We start from the raw sequence: 13,732 nt of genomic DNA, 5'->3' as shown, positions 1-13,732 counted from the left end.
GAACTGGTTGTTTGCAACCATGTCAATGAGTTCTTGAGCCTCTTCAGGCGTTTTCTTCAGGTGAATAGATCCACCTGCATAATGGTCCAGTGACATTTTCGAAAATTCAGAGAGACCGTAATAGAATATATCTAACATGGTCCATTCTGAAAACATGTCAGATGGACATCTTTTGGTCAGCTGCTTGTATCTTTCCCAAGCTTCATAGAGGGATTCACCATCTTTTTGTTTGAAGGTTTGAACATCCACTCTCAGCTTGCTCAGCTTTTGAGGAGGAAAGAATTTATCCAAGAAGGCAGTGACCAGCTTATCCCAGGAGTCCAGGCTATCCTTAGGTTGTGAATCCAACCATATTCTAGCTCTGTCTCTTACAGCAAAAGGGAAAAGCATGAGTCTGTAGACTTCAGGATCAACTCCATTCGTCTTTACAGTCTCACAGATCTGCAAGAACTCAGTTAAGAACTAATAAGGATCTTCAGATGGAAGTCCATAAAACTTGCAGTTTTGTTGCATTAATGCAACTAGTTGAGGCTTAAGCTCAAAATTATTGGCTCCAATGGCAGGAATGGAGATGCTTCTTCCATCAAATTTGGATGTTGGCTTTGTGAAGTCACCAAGCATTCTCCTTGCATTATTATTATTATTATTTTCGGCTGCCATGTCTTTCTCTTGTTCGAAAATTTCTGAAAGGTTATTTCTGGATTGTTGTAATTTAGCTTCTCTTAATTTTCTCTTCAGAGTCCTCTCAGGTTCTGGATCAATTTCAACAAGAGTGCCTTTTTCCCTGTTCCTGCTCATATGAAAGAGAAGAAAACAAGAAAAGAAAGAGGAATCCTCTATGTCACAGTATAGAGATTCCTTTATGTTAGTAGAAGAAGATAGGGGTATAAGAAAGAAGAAGAATGGATTTGTAGATGAAGAGAGGTGAAGAGAAGTGTTAGTACTTAAATAATTAAATAGAAGAAGAGAAGAGAGGGAGAGGATTTTCGAAAGTAATTTTTGAAAACAGGTTAGTGATTTTCGAAAATTAGAAATAAAATATAATTAAAATTAAAATTTAAAACAAAAAGAATTTTTGAAAAAGAGAGGGAGAATTTTTGAAAATTAGAGAGGGAAAAGTAGTTAGGTGGTTTTGAAAAAGATAAGAAACAAACAAAGAGTTAGTTGGTTGATTGAAAAAGATTTGAAATCAAAATTTGAAAGAGATAAGAAGATAAGAAGTTAGATAAGATTTTTTGAAATCAAATTTTAAAAAAGATAAAGTTTTTGAAAAAGATAAGATAAAAAGATAAAAAGATTTTTAAGAAAAAGATATTTTGAAAAAGATTTAATTTTTAAAATTACTTAACTAACAAGAAACTACAAGATAAGATTCTAGAACTTAAAGATTGAACCTTTTTTAACAAGAAAGTAACAAACTTCAAATTTTTGAACCAATCACATTACTTGTTAGTTAATTTTCGAAAAAATTTGATAAAAAGATAAGAAAAAGATTTTGAAAAAATTTTGAAAAATAATTTTTGAAATTTTCGAAAATTATATAAAAAAATGAAAAAGATATGATTTTTGAAAAAGATTTTGAAAAGATAAGATTGAAATTTTGACTTGACTTGTAAGAAACAACTAATTTTGAAAATTTTTGACCAAGTCAACCCAAAATTTCGAAAATTTGGAGGAAAATAAGGAAAAGATATTTTTTTTTTGATTTTTTGAATTTTTAATTATGAAAGAGAAAAACAACAAAAATACTTAATGCATGAAATTTTTAGATCAAAACAATGAATGCATGCAAGAATGCTATGAATGTCAAGATGAACACCAAGAACACTTTGAATATTATGATGAACATCAAGAACATAATTTTGAAAAATTTTTGATGCAAAGAAAACATGCAAGACACCAAACTTAGAAATCTTTAATGCATGGAAAATATGAATGCAAAAGTGCACAAGAAAAACAAGGAAAGACACAAAATAAGAAAACATCAAGATCAAACAAGAGGACTTATCAAGAACAACTTGAAGATCATGAAGAACACTATGAATGAATGAGATTTTCGAAAAATGTAAGAAAAATTTTTAAAAGCATGCAATTGACACCAAACTTAAAAATTGACTCAAGACTCAAACAAGAAACGCAAAATATTTTTTTTTATGATTTTCTAATTTTTTGTATTTTTATTTTATTTTTTTCGAAAATATGGTTTGGAAAAACGAATAATAAAAAGAAAAATTTTTGAAAAGGATTTTTGAAAAGAAAATTACCTAATCTGAGCAACAAGATGAACCGTCAGTTGTCCATACTCGAACAATCCCCGGCAACGGCGCCAAAAACTTGGTGGACGAAATTGTGATTACTATCTTTTGAGCTTTAGCATATATTTACTCTTATGGCACTGTTTATTTTCACAACTCCGTTCAACTAACCAGCAAGTGTACTGGGTCGTCCAAGTAATAAACCTTACGTGAGTAAGGGTCGAATCCACAGAGATTGTTGGTATGAAGCAAGCTATGGTCACCTTGTAAGTCTCAGTCAGGCAGATTAAATTGGTTTATGATTTTTTGGAATAATTAATAAAAAGGAATAATAAAAGGGATAGAATACTTATGCAGATTCATTGGTGGGAATTTCAGATAGGCGGATGGAGATGCTGTAGAGCCCAAGGACGCCTGCTCTCCTATTGCTTCTACTCAATCCTTCTTACTCCTTTCCATGGCAAGCTTTGTATAGGGGTTCACCATCAACTGTGGCTACTTTCTTCCTCTCGGGGAAATATCCTGTGCGGCTGTCACTCGCACAGCTAACCAGTCTGGAGGCATCACCCATGGCTGATGGCTACATCCCATCCTCGCAGTGAAAACTAATGCTCACGCACTCTGTCACAGTACGGCTAATCACCGGTTGGTTCCCTCCCCTACTGGAATAGAATCCCTCTTTTGCGTCTGTCACTAACGCCCAGCAGGTTACAGGTTTGAAGCACGTCACAGTCATTCATTAACGGAATCCTACTCGGAATACCACAGACAAGGTGAGACTTTCCGGATTCCCAGGATCCTACTCGGAATACCACAGACAAGGTGAGACTTTCTGGATCCTCATAAATGCCGCCATCTATCTAGCTTATACCACGAAGATTCTGTTGGGGAATCTAAGAGATACGCATTCAAGCTCTGTTGCATGTAGAACGGAAGTGGTTGTCAATCACGCGCGTTCATAAGTGAGAATGATAATGAGGGTAATCTAACTCATAACATTCATCATGTTCTTGGGTACGAATGGATTTCTTGGAATAAGAATAAGAGAGATTTGAATAAAAGATAATAGAATTTCATTAATACTTGAGGTACAGCAGAGCTCCACACCCTTAATCTATGGTGTGCAGAAACTCCACCGTTGAAAATACATAAGCAAGGAGTTCAGGCATGGCCGAATGGCCAGCCCTCTCTAACGTGATCACAGGATTCAAAATACAATCCAGGATGTCTAATACAATAGATAAATGTCCTATATATACTAGACTAGCTACTAGGGTTTACATGAGTAAGTAATTGATGCATAAATCCACTTCCGGGGCCCACTTGGTGTATGCTTGGGCTGAGCTTGATTAATTCACGAGCTGAGGCATCTCTTGGAGTTGAACTCTGAGTTATGACGTGTTTTGGGCGTTCAACTCCGGATAATGACGTTTTTCTGGCGTTTAACTCCAGACAGCAGCATGAACTTGGCGTTCAACGCCAAGTTACGTCATCATTCTTCGAATAAAGTATAGACTATTATATATTGCTGGAAAGCCCTGGATGTCTACTTTCCAACGCCGTTGAGAGCGTGCCAATTGGAGTTCTGTAGCTCCAGAAAATCCATTTCGAGTGCAGGGAGGTCAGATTCCAACAGCATCAGCAGTCCTTTTGTCCGCCTTCTTCAGAGTTTTGCTCAAGTCCCTCAATTTCAGCCAGAATTTACCTGAAATCACAGAAAAACACACAAACTCATAGTAAAGTCCAGAAATGTGAATTTAACATAAAACTAATGAAAACATCCCTAAAAGTAGCTCAAACTTACTAAAAACTATATAAAAACAATGCCAAAAAGCGTATAAATTATCCGCTCATCACACCCCCATCACCATATCAAATCTCTTCAAATCTCCCCCATATTTCTATTCCTCATTTCTCATATAACAACCCATTTACTTTACATAACCCCCTTCCTTCTCCATTAAAACCAAACCCACTCGCTATAAATACGTACTCTTTTTTTACTTTTCACCATACCTCTATCCACCCTCTTCCATCCTTCCTCTTCCTTTTCACCTCCTTTCTTCCCTTTCATTTTTCTTTCCTTTCTTTCTTCCCTCATTCCACTTTGTTCTCTTTTCTTTGCTCAGGGATGAGCAAGAGCTTTAAGTTTGGTGTTGGGATGCTCCGCTTTTCTTCTTTATCATATTTCATATGGCACCCAAAATTGGAGAATCATCTTCTAGGAAAAGAGAGGAAAAGGCTCTCGCAACCAGTCCGTTTGATAACAATCGGTTCAACTCGATAAAAAAGAAGGTGAGTCCGGAGGTCTGATTTGATCTACAACTGGATGAGTATCCGGAGATCCGGAAGGAGATTCTGAGGAGGCGTTAGGAATTTGTGTGCAACACTCTGACTGATGTAGGTGTTCTGATGGTCAGGGAGTTCTACACCAATGCTTGGGTGACCTACAAACATGTCAAGGATGTGAAACCCAAGTTTAAGACCTGGCATACTATGGTCCGAGGGAGGATCCTAGCGTTCGGTCCATAGAGAGTGAGGGATATACTTCAATTGTCACCATTCAGAGATGACCCCCACTCTTACTATCACAGGCTGAACTATGATCAGAGGTTGGACCAGATCCTCACGGATATATGCCTCTCTGGAGCATAGTGAAGGAGGGATGCTAGAGGCCAGTCGCACCAGCTAGGAAGGCATGATCTAAAGCTGGTTGCTAGGGGATGGTTGAAGTTCATCCAGCGCTCTATCATCCCTACGAGTAACCAGACCGAGGTTACTTTTAACTGAGATGTGATGAGTCACTGCATCATGCTCGGGAATGAGGTGGAGGTGCATCGTGTGATCCTCTGGAGTTGTACGACATAGCCATGAAGGCCTCCACTTCGACTAGATTGGCCTTTCCTCACCTCATCTTCTGCCTGTGTGAGGCTGCTCACATCCGCATTGATCAAGACACCCCTATTAACGTCAACAGGCCGATCACTAGGAGGGGTATGGAGTACGCCAAGGAGCTTGAGCAAGCACCACCTCAGGAGCCAATCCCACCTCCTCAGTAGGAGCAGCCTGAGATGCCTTAGGGATATTACTTCCCTCCGCGCGATTGCTGAAATCAGCTAACAACATCTATTGGAGAGCTGGCGTCTTCTATTGACCAGTTGAGGATAGAACATCAGGAACACTTGGCCCTCCTTCATCAGCTAGTTGAGAAACAGCAGAGTCAGAGACAAGAGTTAGAGGAGCTAAGATGGTTGAGAGGATTCACAGGAGGGAGCAGCCACAAGGACTGAGGTGGTTGAGTTTCATTATCTGCTGCTTTATCTATTTTTTTGTTTTTCTAGTTATTATATTATGTCTTGTTTTCTATTCTCTGTTTAAAGCCTTTGCACGATTGTTAGTAGTAGTTTATTATTTTTCTAGCTTAGTTGTTTAATTTGATAATTTATGTTTTTTGAAAAATGTCTCATGTATTGCTCACTAAGCTTGAAAAATCAAAAGAAAAAGAAAAAAGCAGTAGGATACATGAGACTTGAGCTATATATTATGAGTTATTCTAGTTACTTTGATGTGGTGGTATTAACTCTGATTCTGAATGTATGAATTGAATAGTGCATAATTGATATTGAAATCATGAATGTTGATTCTTGAGGTACAGGAACTTAGAGAAATATTATGGATTCTCTAAATTGAGTAAGACATTGATCCTTGAAGCAAAACAAACAGCAAAAAGAAAAAGAAAATAAAAAAAGTAAGGTCCAAGACTCTGAAGGTCAAATATGATTAAAGGTTCAAATAGTTGTTTTCCTACCTATATCCTTGTGGTGTGAATGTGTCAAGTAACCCTTGAGACAGAGCACTAAGTGTCGAGACCAAGTGCAATTGCAGAGTATGCCAAAGTTTCTGAGAACCACTGATTGGGAGAAATTAAAAGAAAAGAATTAGAACTCAAAGAATTCCCCAGATAGGTGCCTGTGGTATTTTTGTATCAAGTTAAGACAAAACACTAAGAGTCACGGCTAGACTCAAGGTGTAAAGTACCAAAGAAAAGATAAAAAAATCTAGGTTCAAAGATTAATCAGAGCTTAAAAAGAGAATCCATAATATCATTTGGGTTCTAGTTCTGAGGGATATCAACATTTCTGAGCTTCAAGGGATAGTGAGATGACAAACCTATTCAGAATCACAGTGTCATTAAACCCACTCATTAATTGGACACGAACTTAACTCAACACTCAAGTCTTAGGCAAATTCTCTTCTCAGTCCTATATTGTTTTTAGTTGCTTGAGGACAAGCAACAGTTCAAGTTTGGTGTTGTGATGCCTGAGCATCTTCTTTATATTTCCTATTTATTTTAGATACAAATTAATTGAGTTTTAATTTAATTCTAGTGTTTTAAACCTATTTGGATGCTGCTTTGAGTTGCTTTAGTGTTTTAATTATTTCAGGTGAAGTTCGAATCAGTTTGGCAAAGTTTGCATCGAAGAAAAGAAAAGAGTTTAAAACCTGCCAAGCTGGTGCTAAACGCGGACCTGGGCGTTTAGCGCCAGCAACTCAGAAACGTGTGGAAGCTCTCTGCCCATTGGGGCACTAAACACCAAGCCTGGCATTTAGCGCCAGGAACTCAGAATCTAAGGCGGAGCTTCTGCCCAAAAGGATGCTAAATGCTGAATCTGGCATTTTGCGCCAATGGTTCGGATCACACTTTTCAAAAGAGCATCTTTAGTTGGATTTAGCTTCTAAGTGTTATATCTTATTTTATTTTAGTTACTCTTAATTACAAACAAAATCTTTTAGGTTTAGAATTTATTATTTTATTTTAGTTTCAAATCAAATTAGGTTAGATATAAAAGGGAAAAGATTTAGCCCTTTGGGATATCTTCTCACATCGGTACTTTCACATTTTCTGAAGCCTAGTTTTCTCTCTAAGTCATGAGCCACTAAGCCTCCTTGGTTAAGGTTAGGAGCTATGTCTTTCTATGGATTGAGACTATTATTATTCTATTTTTATTTAATGTATTGATTTAGTTTCAAGGATTATTTTCATTCTTCATCTTATGAATCTGGGTATATCGGAAGAACAACCCTTATTCTACATGCATTCTTGTGATTCTTGGAAAAGTTATCTCACTTGAATACTAGCTTGAACGTAAATTCCTCATAAACTACTAATTACTTGGACTTAGCGGGATTCGTGACATATAATTTTCTTATATTTAGGTAATTAGAATTTTTGTGGCCAATAAACTAGAATTGAACCTAACCCTTTAATATATATTAAGTGACCAAGGAGTTGGCGGTTGATTAGGATAGAGGAGAATAAATCACTAAGGAATTAGGGTTTAGTCAATTACAATTTGCCATGAAATGAATCTTGCATGATTAAAGTAGTTGGTAAAAAAAACTTAATCCGGAAGAATAAATAACTCTAAAACCTTAACTATTTTCTCACACATATTTCACACTAATTCTACTATTTGCTTTCTTATTATTTGAAGTACTATTTAATGTGACTTACAACCCTCAAAATACCACATTCTGCTTGCCTGACTAAGTGAGTCATTCGACTATTGTTGCTCAGTCCATCAATCCTCGTGGGATCGACCTACACTCACCTCAGGTATTACTTGGTACAACCTGGTGCACTTGTTGGTTCAGTTGTGGACATTCTAATTCTGCGACCAGCAAGCGGCTGCAACAGATGTTGGAAGATGTACATGAGGGGTGCGATCACCTCACTTCCTAGCTTTGCTCAGAAATCAAGAAGGCTCTGTATGTTCATTGGGAGACCGATGAGGGGTTCAAGCATCGACATCTCACACACAGAGCTAACAGGGCATCAGCTAGGTCGTCCAAGTATACTAGCGGCTCAACGACCTTCATGAAGACTAATTTTGTGAGTAACTTAGTTATATTCTTTGACATATCATTAGAATACATTCTAATATATTGTCTCAATGCACCATGTGTAGTCGAAGTCGTTGGATCGCGGTGCAACATTGGCATAAATCTTCAAGTACACCCACACTTTGAAGGAGAACAAAGACAGATTCCCTTAATAGCGGTCTATGGATCATTTTGAGAATAAGCATTTGATCTTGTGATATAAAATTTTCAACTAACTTTACAGCTGTCGTCCTAATCATAATAACATGTGTTACATAGGAGTCCTATACGCATAAACTGAAGGCTGCAATTCAGCAATCTCAGCTAAGTAAGGAGGACGCCAATGGCTCTGCTACTTCAATCGTTGATTCCGATGCGGGATGGCGCGAGACCTCCTCAGCGCCATACAAGAATCGCGTATACAGGCTGGGATAGTTCTTTGCCAACAACCTCCGCACCTCTGTGTTGAGGCTATCGTCCGCCTCTGCCACCATTTGAGCCGTCAATCTTGAAGAAGGCATTGATTTGAGGCTACAGGTGTAGGAGCTCACCCGAAGCCTTCACAAACAGGCTTAGGAGCTTATCGAGACTCGGTTGAGGTATGGGAAAATCCTCACACACGTGACGGACATGGATGACCTCAAGCTAGAGTAGAAGGAGTATCTGTAGCAGCATATGGTAGTATACCAAACTCAGATGAGTGCCAGTGACAGTGGCCATGCTGGTGGTAGCGGCTCTGCTGGCGTGACAGAGACATCGCAGCCTTCTCCGCTGCCTTAGCAAGACCACAAGAATGACAACGACAACTACCAAGATCTTTAGTATTTATTGTATTTATTTGACTTTTAATTTATTTGAACATTTAATATTTAATATTATATAATTGGTTTCTATTATTTATAATTTGGGCACTAATTATGTGAAAAATAAATTTAAATAAAAAATTAAAATTAAAAAGGAAAAACTTTAAAAATATTACATCATGATATTTAAAAAAAATTTGACATTACCGTCGGATTTACCGAGGGCATAATCCGACGGTAATAATACGGAAAACAAGACATTGTGGTGCCAACATTACCGTCAGAAAAATTGCTGGTAACCAAATGATTTTTCGGGCAGGTAATTCATCACAGAATCCAACAGACGAAAAAGTCTGATGGTAACTAGTTACCGGTAAGGTTTATACCGTCGGATTTTATTCATTTTTCTAATGGTAATTTTGACGGTACACATCGTTTTTCTTGTATTGCTTTGTTATTACACACCAAGGTCATTTTTATAGTTGTAACTTGATAATTGAGGCTAAATTAATTCAACTGTGCTAAAAAAAAATGTAAACTAAATGCATATACATGTCCTTAGATAGCTATAACGTTTCGTGTATGATTTTTTTTGAAGTTTGTTTTGAACTTCTATGGATAGTTTTGTTAATGTTCGCATCTTTCATGGATAGAAATATAATGTAGTGTTTCAATAATATTCTTGAGATAAAAAAATATAAAATTAATAGATATGTAAAATTTTTTATAGTTGTAATGACGGAAATATAATCACAAATTTTTTATTTAAAAAAAAATCCCTTTTTTAGATTTTAAAAGTTGGATTTTTTATTTAAATAATTTCTTTTAATTACTAATTTGGATTAAAAATAGATGAATTACGATTTTGTGTATTGTTAGTAAATTATTTCGTAAGTCTTGGTTGTGAATTATTGAAGAAATGCATATTTTTCAAGCACAAACTGCAAAATGAAACATATTTCGCAAGCCTTAACAGCAAGACCACAGAGGAATTAATTTTTGCTCATTTCTCAGCAACATCTAATAAAATAAAAGTGGGTTTTGTCGTTAAATAGCACAAGCTTTAGCTGCGAAAGCTTGCTCATTTCTTTTATTTTACTACTACAGTGAGAAGAGATAGTGAAGGAAAGAGGAGGAAAGGAAGGAAGAGAAAAAAGAAAATATGCCACATAATGTTAAAATTAATAGATTTAATGAGGGCAGACACGTTGTGGTTAATTAATAAGCACAAGTACACTCAAGATGGGTGAATTGAGTAAACAAACCAACAATAATTTTTTTTCCCAAAAGAAACATATTTCATTTTCAATGGAATTTTATAAGCAAACTTCAAGCATTTAAAACACATATTAATATTTTTTGCACCACTTGAAATAGAGACAACTTAAATTAAATAGAAAATGGACTTGTACAAATATTTTTCAAGAACTTATAAGTGAACTCCAAGTACTTATGAGATATTGTATTTTTCACGCTACTTTTAAGTATAAACTGTAATGAAATTTATAATTTAAAGATTTTAAGAAAGAAAATTAACAAATTTGATTTTATTTTGGTTTCGTATGACCTTTTTATCTACATTTAGTTCTCTCCCACTAGGATACTGTTCATATCCTGGGTCGAGTTTTCCGACCCGGGATGTTCTACAGATAAAGCGACCGACCTCTTCAGGACAAGACAATCCGACCTCTTCTCAAAGAGCCCGGCCAAATCGCCAAAGGAGCCCAAAGCAGGCCCAAAACGAAGGAACACATCCCTATCTAAAGGCAGCTAAAGTCCAGAAAGATAAAGGCGGTTCCCCTAAAGATAAGATGATCTCACTCAAAGATAAAGATAAGATAAGATAAGATAACTATTTTATCTCCAGAAAGGTCACTCCTCACCATTATAAATACACTGGAGCACTCAGGTATAACTCATACTCTGATTCTACTCAATACCTGCTTAATACCCTTGCTAACTTAAGCATCGGAGTCCCTTGCAGGTACCCCCCACCCTCCGAGGATGAAGGATCAGCAGCACTTTCAGTCCCACAAGTCGGACACACCAGCTCTGCCCGCTATACACCTGCCGGACACGTCGGCTCTGACCAACACAGAAGATCTCGACCGAGATCGACCTACAGTTTCAGGTAACCCTCGGAACATTGGCGCCGTTGCTAGGGACCTGGAAGTCATCCCAACACCATGGCGGACAACCATGACAACGACCACCACTCAGGTTTGGAAGATAGAACGCCACACAAGAACACGGATACTATACTTAAAGATACTCCAGAACCCAATGGAGACAAAAATTCATCAAATCCAGGGGTGATAGAAGCACTTCAAAATCGATTAAAACAACTTGAGAAAGAAGCCCAACATCAACGCGAAAAAGAAGAGGATCTACATCGGGAGATAAGGCGGCGCCGAGAATTAGAAGATAAGCTTATGAAAGTCGAAGCTGATCTCAAAACTAAAGCTACTCGATCCACCCCAGAAGATAGCTCTCACAAAGATCAAGATCCATTCACCAGAGAAATTATGAAGACCAAAATCCCAAAAGATTTCAAACTTCTGGATATGACTCTGTATGACAGCACCTCGGACCCCAACCACCATCTCAGCAACTTCAGAAGTAGAATGTACCTCACTGACGCCTCAGATGCAGTTCGCTGCAAAGCCTTTCCAACAACTCTTACCAAGACAGCCATTAGATGGTTCGACAACCTACCTCTAAAATCCATCTCGAGTTTCGACGACCTGGCCAAAAAGTTCCTGGCCCGATTTTCCATACAAAAGGACAAAGTCAAGTACGCACCCAGCCTACTAGGGATCAAGCAAGGAGATCGGGAGAGTCTTCGTAACTACATGGAAAGATTCAACAAAACATGCATGGACATACAAAGCCTACCAACAGAAGCTGCCATCATGGCCCTCATAAATGGCCTACGAGAAGGACCATTTAGCCAATCTATATCAAAGAAATACCCGGCATCCCTAGACGAAGTACAAGAATGAGCACAGAAGTACATCAACATGGAGGAGAATTCTCGACTTGGGGAAGCCTTGAGGTTCGGTTCAGCCTACCGAGATAAAGATAAAGAATCCAAGAAAAAAGAAGATCGCGCCAGAGAGAAAATTAAAAAATATCATAACAACACGCCTCTTAGGGTATCCTTGGTAGATATTTACAAAGAAGTTTGCCATACGGAAAAAATATCCCCAGCTCGGCCACTTAAAGGTAAAAGAGGAAGAGGAAATCGGAACGAATACTGTGAGTATCATCGAGTCCGAGGACATTCCACCAACAAATGCTTTGACTTGAAAAACATCATAGAGAAATTAGTAAGGGAAGAAAAACTAGATCGGTTCTTGGCCAATCGGGATGAAGAACCAAGAAAAAGAAGAAGGGATGAAGATGTCGGACGGTCTGAACGATCAACCCGCACACCGTAGAGACACGTCCACGTGATACACAGCGGATTTGCTGGAGGAGGAATCTCCAAATCATGCCACAAGCGACACCTCAAAGAAGTATACCATGTTGAAGGAAAGAAGGAGGCGCCAGACATCCCAGCAATCACATTCACCAAAGAAGATGCATCCGGAATCATCTCAGGACACGACGACCACATGGTCATCACAATCATATTGGCAAACGCCAACCTCCACCGTACACTAATTGACCAAGGAAGCTCTGCTGACATCTTATTCAAAACCGCCTTCGACAAGCTCGGCTTAGAAGAAAAAGAGCTAAGAGCATACCCGAACAGCCTGTTCGGACTTGGGGATACCCCAGTACAGCCACTAGGATACGTATCGTTACATACGACATTCGGAAAGGGGAAGCAATCCAGAACACTCAAGATAGACTATATTGTGGTCGACGTAAGCTCAGCCTACAATGCATTAATAGGTTGGACAACGTTAAATCAACTCGGCGCAATAGTTTCAACTCCACATCTATGTATGAAATTCCCAACTGCAGAAGGGATAGCTACAATAAAAGTAGATCAAAAGATGGCGTGTCGCTGTTATAACGAAAGTCTAAACCTCCGAGGTGAAGGAGGATAGTTCCACACAATCGAACTCGGCAGAGTTCAGAGACGAGAAGAACTCTGCCCACAACCTGAAGGAGAAATAGAAAGAGTCCAGATCGGAGATACCTCGGATAAAACAACTAATATTGGCACAATCCTGAAAGAAGATGCAAATGAATCACTAATATGGTTCCTACGAGATAATGTTGATCTCTTCGCATGAAAAGCTGCCGACATGCCAGGCATAGATCCCGAACTAATGAGCCACAAGTTGGCAGTCTACCCGGGATCCTGGCCGGTACAACAAAGACGAAGAAAACTCGGGCCAGAACGGTCTCAGGCTGTAGAAGAACAAGTACAAGCACTACTAGAGGCAGGGTTCATAAGAGAAGTTAAATACCCACTATGGCTAGCAAACATCATCTTGGTGAGAAAGTCAAATGGGAAATGGCGAATGTGCACCGACTACACCGACCTCAACAAAGCTTACCCAAAAGACCTTTATCCACTCCCAAGCATCGATGCTCTAGTAGATGCCTCATCGGGATATAAGTATCTCTCGTTCATGGAAGCATACTCAGGCTACAACCAGATCCCAATGTATCCACCGGATCAAGAAAAAACCTCGTTCCTCACACCAAAAGCAAATTATTGCTACATCGTAATGCCTTTCGGCCTTAAGAACGCGGGAGCCACTTATCAAAGGCTAATGAACAAAGTCTTCTCAGACCACATCAGAAAAATCATGGAGGTCTATGTGGATGACA

The sequence above is a fragment of the Arachis hypogaea genome, chromosome 9 (assembly GCF_003086295.3).
Source record: "Arachis hypogaea cultivar Tifrunner chromosome 9, arahy.Tifrunner.gnm2.J5K5, whole genome shotgun sequence".
NCBI lineage: Eukaryota > Viridiplantae > Streptophyta > Magnoliopsida > Fabales > Fabaceae > Arachis > Arachis hypogaea.
This window is presented reverse-complemented; position numbering follows the sequence as displayed.